At 39.4% G+C, this 13,431-nt stretch overlaps 1 protein-coding gene across 3 annotated transcripts in view; it reads left to right on the top strand.

Moving 5' to 3' along the window:
- The first annotated feature begins 244 nt into the window (after positions 1–244).
- ACACA (acetyl-CoA carboxylase alpha) overlaps positions 245–13,431 on the top strand; it is a 238,786-nt gene continuing 225,599 nt past the window's right edge. For 2 of the 3 annotated variants that reach the window (XM_027870541.1, XM_027870542.1), the window contains exons 1-2: positions 245–271; positions 9,870–9,916. The gene's annotated coding sequence lies outside the window, so the exon portion shown is untranslated. Of the gene's footprint in view, positions 272–1,383; positions 1,402–9,869; positions 9,917–13,431 lie in introns of those variants that run through there. The other variant, XM_027870545.1, reaches the window with a different exon arrangement.

Consider the following 13,431-nt stretch of genomic DNA (forward strand, 5'->3'; position numbering starts at 1 on the left):
TTTAAGTCACCCCACCCCCGGGCTCGCCGCGCGTCCGACCGAGCTGGGGGCTGGCGCGGAGGAGCCGGGTCGTGGGCGGGGCCTAGCACAGAGGGGGTGGGGTCCGGAGGCTCCGCCCCGACGCGGCCTCGCGGTGGCTCTAAAGAGCCTGTCAGCCATCGCCCGAGCGGCTGGCGTCTCCTACTGCCCAGCGCAGCCGTCTCGGCCCGCACGGGGCTCCCCGGGCCGCTGCTGCCGCCGCCGCCGCCGCCGTCGCCACCGCCACCCTGAGGTGAGGGGCGGGGAGAGCTGGACCCTAGAGCTCCGAGCGGGGAGAGGGGGGCGGGGACCGGGCCGGGAGCTCAAAGAGGAGGGCCCCCCCCCCCGACCCGAGGTGCGGGCACCGGAGCGCGCCGCCCCCCGCTCGCCCATGTGACCGTGAGCGCGCCCCCGGGGCTTGATGGGGGCGCGTACTCAGGAACTCGGGTGCTCCGGGACCCCTGCCACTCTGCTCATCTCCTTCCCTTCCCCCGGAGTCAGGTTCCTTCCGGGACACCAGCATCCATCCCTTGTCCCCCGGAGGACCAGCCTCACGTGGAGGGCGGGGGCCCCCGGGTTGAGTCGCGCGCCCGAGGAGGGCTAGGACTCTCTTCTCCAACCACAAGACCTGGGCAGGTCTTGTGGTTGGAGAAGAGAGTCCTGGCCTTCCCACCCTTGTGCGGGGCCGGGTGGGTGCGAGCACATGTGGAGGCTCCTGAGGCCGACAGGAGGGTGATTGGTTTAGTTTGGTTTGGTTTAGCCACCCGACGAGGGATGTAGTAGTACTCGTGCTCGCGCGCGCGCACACGTGTGTATGTGTTTGTGTGTGCGTGTGTGAGTGTGTGTACGTGTACGTACACGTGTGTCCTCTTCTCTCCCTTGTCGCCCCCCACCCCATTTCGTGCTGCCGAAGGTGAACTGAGCTTTCACAAACCGTGGGTCCAAGGTTGGGGAAGGGGAGGTTTGGGTGGAGGATGGGAGGAAAGGAGCTACCGAAGCCAGGGCCCAGTGTGGTCTTATATTCTGGGGATGGGGGTGGTTTGGAAAGTATCCTTTCAGGTTAGGGCCCCCAGGTAGGCCTAGAACTTTCAGACACGGTGCGGATTTTAAACTTAAAATTCATTGATTTGAAGGCGTAATCTTAACGAAAACCAACAACACTCAGGAGTAAATAAATACTACTACTAAATTCCTACTTAAACTGTGTTTCATTAATCTCCTGAGGTGTGAGGTATGAGGAATAATCTGACTTTAACTTTGAGAGATTGACTCTGATGACACACACTCCCTATATTTCATTCATTTTTTCTTTCCTCTTAACTCCTTAGGGCACACTGGGAACTGCACTTTCTATGGACACACTATTTCCTCTTCCTGTAGGGGGTGAGAAAACTGGCTTCTTTCATGGGATTCTTAGGGTGGCTGTGAGTTGAGAACCATTTTTGTGCTGTTCATCTGACTGTTGCTTTTCAAAAAGGCAACGTGATATAACCAAGCCGGATACAACTGTTTGCTGTCATTCTATAATCTGTCCTTGACTTAACTGCTGCCTAGCTGTTAACAGTATTGGGAGTATCTATCTTTTCACCTGTCTGTCTCATACATGGCAAACTTACTCTACTTTTGCTGGATGAAAAAGGTAAAGGGCAAACAACTAAATGTGTAAAGTTTGTTTAGTCATAGAATAGGAAAACTCTCCATCCTGTCTTTTCTGAGATAGCTGGATTATTTTCATCATGCAGTTTTAAAATACATCAAACATAGAATGTAGCTGTTTTTAGAGTGAAAGAACAAAAAATGGAAGAGATTACTCAGTGAGTTTAGTGTTCATGGCCTGAACACTCGAATTGGGATAAAGTCATTGATCGTGACATTGTGAAAGGTAGCTCTGGAGAAAACATGTACACCTGGTAATTGCCTTTACCGCCATGCTGTAGGCAGTTCCGTCTGTAATGCACCTTGTGGCATTTATCTCTTTTTCAGCTCAGTGACTAGGAATTTTTTTTTTAACTTGTTCTACAGTCAGACAGGTTTAAGTGGTCTGGGACTTATGTGTGTTTTGGATGGACGTCATTAATACACAAGATTGGGGAAAGAATTCAAATTTTAAATTACTTTTTTGTTTTCATTGCATTTATTAGGGAAGATTCCTTCTTCAAGGATGGCCTTAGATAAGCTAATTATTTAAGTCTCTGTATGGGTGTGTGTGTGTATGTGTGTGTGTAGGTGGGGGTGGCATGGTGAAGAAGCCAAAGAAGTCCAAAATGAGTGCAGTCAGGTGAAAAAGAAGATGAGATTTCCTACTGATAGGTTTACTGGAGGTGGTACAGAAGCCAAATAAGATGTTTCTTTCCTCGGTAATCCTAACCCATATTTAGGAGTTCTGAGCTCCAGTGGGCCACCATTTACAGTTATAAAGCATTTTTTACATATATCATTTGACTTGTACAATAGCAGCACTAGGTAGGTAGTGCACTTACTATACCTGTTTTATGTATGGTTTTGTAATTTTTTTTTCTCCTTTGGTAGAATGAAGCTTGAAGAAAGTGAGGACTGATTAATTTTTGTACTTATATCCCTACCTCCTAGCCAATGGCTGGCACATAGTAGCTTAATAAATGCTTGTGGATTGACGAGCAAACTGAGACTTAAGATGCCTTTCCTGAGGTTGCACATAGTGAGTGTGTAGTAAATAGCAGAAACTGAGACTTGAACACATCTTTTAGGTAGTCTCCAAGTTCATTGTGCTTTCCATTATACCATACTTGCTAGATAATAACAATAACATTTATGTAGAATTTTAAAGTTTGCAAAGTGCTTCAAAAATAGTGTCTCATTTTATCCACATGATCTTCATTTTGCTGATGAGGAAACAGGCATTTAGAAATTAAATTACTTGCTCAGGGTCACACAGCTAGTGTCTGATGTCAAACAGGAACTCCGGTCTTCCTGACTCTAGGGCCTGCACTTATCCACTGTCACCCAGCAGGCTCTAATTGGTTATAACCAGATCAAGTGTAGTATCTGGTTTATACCTAATTGTTTGCATATTGTCTCCTCTGTTGGATTGTAAGTTCCTGGAGAGTGAGGACTGTTTTTTGCCTTTCTTGGTGTCTCTAATGCTGGGCACAACGCCTTTCACATAGTAGGTGCTTAATAAGTGCTTGTTGACTTGGTGACTTAAAAACTTCCACTGGCACTCTATTGGAAGGGAATAGAGACATTTCTATTGTTTGTAGGATAAAATACAAACTCCTCAGCCTGGAATTTGTGGCCCTTAATAAAATGACTTCAGCCTGTTTTTCCAGTCTTAATTCATGTTATTCCCTTTCACTACATCCTAGTCTAACTGGACTTTTAACTTTTCTCCAAACTTAGCTTTCCATCTCTACTGTCTTTGTGTCTTCTTCTAAGCCGGCTCGGTGCCTGAAATGTACTGCCTCCTTATCTCAGACCTAGGAGTCTTATCTTCCTTCTGTGTTCGGGTCAGATGCTATCTTTTCATTGAAATCTTCCCATATGCCCTCAATTGTTAGAGCAGTGCTTTCTTTGGCAAATTGTCATATTTATCAGTTGGTGTTCTATCTTCCTTCCCTCAACAGAATGTAGGCTCCTTGAAGATACGAACTGTTTCTTTATATCTCTGGTACCTGGTACAATGCTGTTTATATGTGTAGTAGATGTTTAATAAATATTTATTGAATTGAATATGAAATCTTTAAGGAAGGTTATTTTGGCAACTGAGAAAGATGAATTGAGGGCAGAGGGGCCAACTAAAAGCAAATGCAGGGAAAATCAATTCAGAGGCTAGGTATGAAGAAATTTGAAGAACATTATATACTTTACAGAGTATTGTTAACTTGATTTTGGACAACTGAAAACTCTTGATAAACATATTTCAAAATATAAAAATTTAATTTGCTGTACTAGCCTTTCAAATGGAAGGGATTTTGATTTGAGACCTTCTTAAAGCTCACTTACTGCAAATTATTAAAGAAGGGTCAGGCAGTAGGAAAGGTATTAGCAAAATCTATTTAAAAATATTGATCATTAACCTGACAAAAATGGAAAGCAAAGCGAATCTATTTCCTATTTTAGTGGTTCAGAATTTGTTTATTAAATATTTTCTTAAAAAAACTAGAACATGTTGTGTTTAGTTCAGATACTTTTATCAGAAGATAACTGAAGCAAATTGCTTCTCCTTTTAATAGAGCTGCTTAGAAAATACAGTGCCATTTGAGTTTAGGGAGCAAAGCTTAAATAGGTTTGTTAAATGTTTTATTTCTTTTATTCTGACTCTTTAGCAAATATATTAGTTGTGATTAGTCTCACCTCATGTTGAGGGATAGATCTCAATTTTGGGACCTCTTGCAAAAAATGCAAGGGCTTCCATATAAAAAGGATAAGTTACACATTTTTATTTCAATAAAACATCATATGTTCTCATCGATAAAAGTAAGAAGAGTAATTTCCAGAAATCACTCAAACTTTGTCATTAATATTAATTCTTTGAACAGTAGAGTGCAATTAGAATCACAAATGAGGCTTTCATAGCTGCCCTGTTATCTCCTAACTCAAATTGAAAAAGAATCTCTTCTACATCATACTTGATGAATGTTTATTTGTTATTTATTTATTCATCTATCTCTCCATCTATCTATCTATTCTGTCTGTCTATGCAGTTTTTGCTGGAAGTCCTTCAGTGGGGCTGTGGCGGGAGTAGGTGACCTATCTAACTTTTGAATTACTCCGAACAGAAAGTTTTCCTCATTTCAAGCCCTAAATTTGCCTCTTTGCAAGGCAAACTCCCCTCTCCTACTCCTAGTTCTATTTTTTTGGGGATAAACAACAAGCCTCATGCCTCTCCCACATGGTAGCCCTTTAAATACTTAGAGACAGCTATTCTGAGAATCAGTGAGTGCATGGACTTTAGAGGCAGAGAACCTGGGTTCAAATCCTGTCTCTGATACTTGCTACCTGTGCTGTCTTAGGCAAGTTGCTTAACATTCCTAAGACCTTAGTTTCCTTATCTGTAAGATAAGGGGGTTGTATCAGGTCTCTTCCAGCTCAGCATCCATGAGTTCGTGTATTTGGAGAGATGTTATACTCTAGGCCCCATTGTGTAGTGGAAAGAATACTGGATTTGGCATTGGGGGACTTAGGTTCAAATCTTGGCAAGGTTCCTAGTGAGACCTTGGGCAGATCACTCAACTTTACCAGTTGATAATGATAATAATAGCTAGCATTTATGTGGTGCTTTAATGTCTGCAAAGCTCTTTACAAATGCTGTTTCATTTTATTCTCACAACTACCCTGTGAGGCCTTTTTACATTTTATATTTACATACATTTTACCCAATTTACAGGTGAGGAAATTGTGGCAAGCAAGGGTCAAGTAACTTGCCAAGGCTTACACAGCTAAGTGTCGGAGGATGGATTTGAACTTAGGTTTTTCTGACTCCAGGCCTGACTCCGTTATGCCACCTATCTGGATCACAGTTTGGATAAACCAGCAGTCATTGCTCTACAGTGTTAACATCTGTGTTTGATAATTGGTTTGATTATCTTGACTACCTTTTTTTATATTAGACCAGCTGCAAATATATTCAGAGATTTAGTGGACTCAGAGAAGAACTAGATTTTCCCATTTTCTATTTTGGAGGAGAATTGGAAATTATAGCGCTGATTAAGTGTGATCTTGTACTGGTAGGATAAGGAATTGGGGGTTTAGGCTAGGAATCAAGGTGTTTACTGAAGGATATAAGAGGAGACTTTCCAGAAGGCCTCTTCTGTTGCATGATCATTGTGTGGAGAGGACCCTGAGTGACCCTGAAAGCTCTGCTTGTGAAACATAAGCTCTGGAGGTTCTGTCATGTTGAGAAAACCTCACCTATGGTCCTAGCAATAGATGGTATCTCTTTTCTGAGGACCAGTATAGCCGAGTAGAGTAAGTGAGGAGAGGCTGATCACCAGTAAGTAGACTGGCCTCTTGGGCATAAATAAATTCTTTTGTCATGTGAACCCATGAAACAAAGGAGAATATAAAATGTTCCCTAATTCTGTGTGGTTCTCTTATGCTTCTGCAGTGATGGGGGGAAAGGGTGTTAAGAATCACAATTTTTAGTCCATCTATACACATTATAGTAGCACCATATCCTAGTAGGTTGAGAGCTGATCTCAGGGCCAGGAAGACCTGATTTCAAGTCCTGCCTCTGATACATGCTAGATTTGTTACCTTGGGCAAGGCAGCTCCCTGAGACTTAAGGTGTAGAGAAGAAGCTGACCTGCTTTGATAAGGGTGATTCTTTCATCCCAGAGTTTCTTCTATCATTGAAGTCACAGGCCCAGTCCCTATCTCTCTAAATACTGACTTAGGTGTTGATACTCTAAATATGAGATCATTGTCTATTAATCAAGTGGATTCCTCTTGGAATAACGGAATCATATTAATCTCTATTTGTGTGTATATGTGTGTATACATACATAATTTTTTCTACAGCATCTTCATTTCTCAATATTTTTCCTCCTACTAGAAACTAATGACTTATAATAAGAATTTAAAAAGAGAAAAATAAAAGTTCAGAGGTAATTAATGCAACTAAATCTGATCTTATATGCAGTATTTTATATCCATCCTCCCTTTTTGCTTCAAGGAAGAGTGGGAGATGCCTTTTCATATCTCTCTTTGGGGGCCAAGCTTGGTCATCCTGGTTTTATACTTTTCAGTTTTGATTATTTATTTATGGTTGTTTCCATCTACATTGTGGTCATGATGTATGTTGTTTTTCTGGTTCTCTTTACTTCACTTTGTGTCAGCTCATGTAAGTCTTTCCATGCTTTTCTATTCTTTATTGAATCATATTAATCTTGACTATAACTATTCTTATTAGAAATGAAACCCAAAGGCGAAAAAATGTATCCATGTGGAAGGATGGACACAGGTTCTCCTTGGAGAAGCAAATAAAGGAATTGTTGAGTTCATTTTCTTGTGCATTAGTAAGCAATGAGTAACATGTTTCATGGGAAACTTGATTGTCGCATATTTCAATGTTCATGCGCTGATAAGGATATGCAAAAAAAGATCACCACCAGTTAATCAACTAGCATTTGTTAAGTGACTAGTATGTGCTGGTGCTGTGGATACAAAGACAAAAAAAAAAGAAACAGCTTACACTCTGGGACCTTTTATTTTATTTGGGAGATGTGTGTATATACATAAGAATATATGTAAAATATACATAAAATAAATGCAAAATACGGTGTTGGGAGGGAGGACACTAGTAGTTGGTAGAGGGAATCAGGAAAGACTAGGTGTAGAAGATGGTGCTTGAACTTCATCTTAAGGGAAGAGAGAAATTCTTTTTGGTAGAAGTGAGGAGGGAGAATGTTCCAGGCATGAAACATACACTGATGCATGTGCAAAGGCACAAAGATGGGAGATAGAATACTACATATGAGGAATAGAGATGGCCAGTTTGGGTCATAGAGTGTGGAAAGGTGAATTATATATAGTAAAGCTGGTAAGATAGGTTGGGGCCATGTTGTGAAGGACTTTTTTTTTCCTTTTTAATTAATTTATTTTTAGTTTTCAAAATTTACTTACATAAAATTTTGAGTTCCAAATTTTCTCCCCAACCCCCCCCACCTCAAAATGGTGTGCAATTTGATATAGGCTCCACGTATACATTCATATTAAATCTATTTTCACACTGGTCATGTTGTAAAGAAAAATTAGAACCAATGGGAGAAACCATGAGAAAGAAGAAACAAAAAAAAAAAGAGCAAATAATATGCTTCGATCTGCATTCAGACTCTATAGTTCTTTTTCTGGATGTGGATAGCATTTTCCATCATGAGTCTTTTGGACATGTCTTAGATCCTTGCATTGCTAAGAAGGGCTAAGTCTATCAAAGTTAGTCATCTCACAGTGTGGCTGTTACTGTGTACAATGTTCTCCTGGTTCTGCTCACTTCACTCAGCCATCAGTCCATTTAAGTCTTTTCAGGTTTTTCTGAATTTTGCCTGCTTATCATTTGTTATAGCACAATAGTATTCCATAACATTCGTATACCACAACTTGTTCAATCTTTCCCCTACTGATGAGCATCCCCTCAATTTTCGATTCTTTGCCACCACAAAAAGTGCTGCTATAAATATTTTTGTACATGTGGGTCCTTTTACCATTTTTATGATCTCTTTGAGATACAGCCCTAGAAATGGTATTGCTGGATCAAAGGGTATGCACATTTTTATAGCCCTTTGGGTATAGTTCCAAATTGCTCTCCAGAATGGTTGGATCAGTTCACAACTCCACCAACAATGCATTAGTGTTCCAATTTTCCCATATGTTCTGGTAGTGAGAGATTAAAATATAATTCTGTAATGCATTTCAAGTCATTTGCCATAATTCACAACTCCATTAGCAGTGTCATAAGTGCTTTTAATTTGAAGACTTGAATGCATGACTGAAGCTTTTTTAAAACACTTTCTAGTGCAAAGCACTGTGAGACACAACTGGAAAAGTAAGACAGCTCCTGCCCTCAAAGAGCTCATATTCTAATGGGAATGGAAGGCTTCGGTTGCAAATCAGATGGAAAGGTTTCTTGGTCCTTAGGATGCAGTGGCAAAGCAGATATTCATGCCTCTTCTTTAATGTCATTTCCATTGATAAAAATATATTGGTTTCTGATGTTGAACCATTTGCTGGTGCCAAGGCCTTTGGTAGCAAGAATTTTCTTTTCTGGGTCTTCACTAGCTGTGGCTGTAGTGCCTGCTGGAGCAGTTGCCAGGCAGCATCTCCGTAGGGTTTGGTTACTTCTCAGGATGATGGCTGAGGGGCTGAAGGCATTACTGTTCCCAAGGCTCTTGGGCCCAGGGTCCTGAGCCATCTGCATTGATGTCTTGAGGGTATGTCATAGGGTGGTGGTGGTGGTGTTTGACTTGCTTGGCCCCCCTTTCCTCTTGTGTCTCCCTCAGGGCTCCTTACTGCTTTAGCTGGGCTGCCCTGCCTATCCTGTGGGTGGCACAGTGAATAAAACGGTAGTTGGATGACTGAACATTTATGCTTTAAGTTAAGAGACTGGACCAGAGAGACACGGTTTTGAATTACTTATTTGCTTAAGTATCTTTTTTTTTTTTTTTTTTGGGCTAGGCAATGGGGTTAAGTGACTTGCCCAGGGCCACGTAACTATTAAGTGTTATGTGTCTGAGGCCAGATTTGAACTTAGGTTTCCCTGAATCCAGGGCTGGTGCTCTATCCACCTCGCCACCTAGCTGCCCCTTGCTTAAGGATCTTTAGTGACTCCCTAGGATAAAATACACATTCTTAAGCTTTACATTTAAAGCTCTTCACAGTCTGCTCCTTCTATAGATTAAGCTTCCATGACTCCTTTTCATGCAGTCTACATTTCAGCCATGCTGCAATACTTGCCATCCCATCTCTTCCTTCACTCTCTCTTTCCCTGTCTGTCACCTAGGCCTTACTTCCTCACCATAGTGTCTTTTAAGGCTCCACACCTGTGTGCCATGAGGGAAGCCCATTTCTCATCAGTTGTTTGGGCTTACTCCTTTTTTAAATGATCCTGCATTTATTTGGCTGTGTACGTGTTCTATCTTCTCCCACTTGCCTCCCCCCCCCACCCCCGTTGAATGTCAGCTTCAGGAGAGCAGGGGCTGTTTTTCTTTCTGTCTTTGGATCTTCAATAGCTGGCAGAGAGGCTTATAGAAGTGTTTAATAAATGCCTGGGGGAATGGAATGGGCAGGGTTGATTAATTTTGTACTCTCCTGAGTTAAAAAAAAAAAGACTGGAAATAAACTTCATCATTAAACTTCTCTCTCTTTTTTTTAAATAGTTCTTTCTGGAGGTGGATATCTTCTTACATTGTAAGAATTATAAGAGGTAAGTATAATGGTCTGTAATGTTTGGAATGTCATAAAAATTAATATCCTAAAATATTTAAATTGCAAGGCGGGTTTTTAAAAAAGTTATCCTACTATTTGGAAATGGAAAAACTGGTGTTACGTTATTTCATGAGCAAGGAGCTTATGGCAGAAACAGTATGTAGAGAAATTAATTATTTCTCTGACTGATCTCTAGATCTGAATTCCATTCTCTGAATAGATAACTAGAATCAACCAGGATGGGATAGGACATGGTCTTGTTTTTGAATTATGTGGACTTCTAGTCTATGGTTCTCCTTCTTTGACTGTCTTTTTTTTTTCCCCTAGTGATAACTTTGGTTCATTTCCAGGTTTACTCATCTTTAAAATGAAGTTGAACTGTATGTACTTGAACTCTTTCAGATCTTTATCCTATGACTGTTCCCCACTAGAACTGACTGTCTAACTTACCTTCTGTGGGATAACTGTAGGTTGGCTGACTTGGGGATAGTTTGACTAATACTTTTCAGAATTTAAAAAAGACCTAGTCTTTTAATTAGGTGATTACTCAGCACACAGGCAGTTGCCAAACATTAAGACCTAACCAACTGAAGTTTCTGCACATGTGACCAAACTCTGGAGCATGTTTTGGTCTTCCTGACTTTGTGTAAGTACAGTCTGTTTCATGAAACTGCTAAAAGCAGAGCTGGGAACCACCATCAGTGATAGAATCTTATTTCTCACAGTTGGCATTTCTGCATATTGAGTACCTGCCATAGTTCAAGAATAGTTTGGTCTGTTAAATATACCAGTATTTTAATTGTTCAGCAGCGAGCACTAGGTTTATAACTCTTCATTTGAATATGAATTAAGAGGTAGTTAAACTCCTTTGAATGGTTTTAGGACTGCTGCTTCAAATCCATGTTTTTTTAATGGGTAAGCCTTATAATTAATTTTTTAAAAGACTACTCACATGGATTTCCTTTTTGCCTTTTAAAAATTTTTAAATTTGTATTGTCAGTTTCAGATTCACTCTCTCTTTCTATCCCTTCCTCAACCCATTGAGAAGGCAAGAAATACAATACCCATTATATGTAGGAAGTTATGTAAAATATTTCCACATTAGCCATCACAGGTATTTCTGATCTACTTGGCTTTCATGTGGATTTCTCATTATTTGACCCACTTTTGGAAAAAAAAAAAACTGCAACAAACAAAAAGTTGTTAGTTGTAGGGATCAAGCCATTTCTGACCTTTGGACATTTAATTAAGACAGGTTGCCAAATTGTTCTGCTCCATTCCCCCAAGAGGGGAACACTGGCAATACAGGCTCCACAGAGCCTCTGGTTTAATATTCCCAGGATCAGATTTTCTTTTTTCCTTCTTCACATCACTTTTTACTATATCTGTCTTGGCTAATTTTTAGATGATTGAGTCTTTAAGACCCTAAATTGCAGCCTTTAAGACTCTAACACACTCTACACACCAACCTACATCCAAAGGAATTTCCTGTCTTGGGAGTTCCCTGTACCAATGAAATCAGAGGTCCAGTTTCTGTCCTTATCTATCTTATTGAAGGTAGAAGTGTAATTATGGATCCCAGATGGAATGCTTTATGCTTCAGTTCTGACCTTGACCAACAAGTTAGAATCTCCTCCTGAATGTTTTACCTAGTAGCTATTCTTTTCATCCTTTCTGTTGGGTATAGTTTTTTATTGGATCTTCTCATGTGAGTGATTCTTTTCAGACTACATTATTCTGGGCTTCCTAAATGTGGAAATTGTTTAATTTCCTCTTGTCTGCTTTAGCCTTTGGTTTTATTCGGGGTAATTCTTTCTAGCTGTTGTTTTTAAAAACAAAACAAAATAGAGCCCTCAAACCTACTGGCTTTCCTTTTAAATGTCTAGAAAAATATATTAAAAAAAAGAAAAACAAAAGTTTCACTTATGTAGAGGACCTGTTATACACACTGGAGAACTATCTAATGAACATATACCTATTTCTATATCTGTTGTATGAATTTTCATATTTTGTTACAGTTTTGTGAGTAAAAAAAGTTCTATTTTTCTTTTAGGAGATGTTTATATGTTTCAGTTCCTGATAAATGGTTGCAGTCATTCCTCTAGCATCTAGCTTTTATGAAAATTGCTTTGCCCCTTTAAGAGAACCTGTATTCATTTACAGGTTTAAAAAAATCTTTCTAAAATAATAGTGTTTAAGCAGTTTTTACATGTGTACTATAAAAGGGGAAGAAATAACTTTGTTTTCTAGATCAGTAGTCCCTAATTTTGGTGTTCTGTTGTTTGACTTAATGATATTCTTCCTTCTTCATACCCAACTCCCCAAGATCCTTTATGGCATTTTGTTATTTTTTCGAATGGAAATAATTTTTTTATATTTAATTTTAATTTTTTCAATTACCTGTAAATGAAAATTTTTAACATTCTTTTTAAAAACATTTTGAGTTTCATATTCTCTTCTTCCTTCCCTCCCTCCTTCACCTCCTCCTTCCTTGAGAAGGCAGGCAGTTTGATATAGATTATACATGTGCAATCATGTAAAACACTTCTATATTAACCATATAACAAAAGAAAATGCAGACCAAAAAAACCCTAAGAATAGTAAAGAAAGTTAAAATATACTTCAGTCTATATTTAGACTACATCAGTTCTTTCTCTGGAGGTGGATAATGATTTTCATTGTAAGTTCTTTGGAATTGGCTTTGATCATTGTATTGCTGAGAATAGCTAAGTCATTCACAGTTGATCATTGTACAGTATTGCTGTTACTGTGTACAGTGGTCTCCTGGTTCTGCTCATTTTACTTTGCATCAGTTCATGTAAGTCTTCCTAGGCTTTCTGAAAGCTGCTTGCATAATAGTGGAATGCAAATAATCTTCATGAGATAGACATGTTGAAATGTCACAAAATTAGTGCTGGGATGCACTTAAATAGAGCAAAATGGCTTCAGGTTGTTTGATACTGAGCTAAACATAGTGCTTTTGAAGCTTTCTGATATTACAGCTTGATTGAATTGTTTGACAGAATGAGTATTGTTTCCCTTAGTTGTCTTGTTGCATGCTTTTCTTAGACATGTTTTCTATTTCCCATATAGTAACTTGCCTCTAAGATACTCTCTTGACGAATATCGGATTTATTTCAAGTGACATTTTCATAACTATCGACATTTGATGATAGATTCACTGCTTGCTCATGTTTAAGCCAATATCAAGAGCAGATGATTTTTTGTTGGAAATTTCTGCAATATAATTCAACACAGTGAAATAAAAGCCAATAATAGGATCATTTTTGAAAAAACAAAAATTTTCTGGAATTTATTCCAAAGTGATGTGTCTCTTTTTTCTCCCCATATATATGTGTACATATACATATATACATATATATTCATTCAGCAAGCTTTTAAGTGCATACTAAGTATAATGTTAGACACTGGGAGATATATCTGTATATCTACATATGTGTGCATATACACACCTATCAATATGTCATGTACTTATGGTTTCGTTGATATAGA

The sequence above is a fragment of the Vombatus ursinus genome, unplaced genomic scaffold, assembly GCF_900497805.2.
Source record: "Vombatus ursinus unplaced genomic scaffold, bare-nosed wombat genome assembly UNPS02014797.1, whole genome shotgun sequence".
Lineage (NCBI taxonomy): Eukaryota > Metazoa > Chordata > Mammalia > Diprotodontia > Vombatidae > Vombatus > Vombatus ursinus.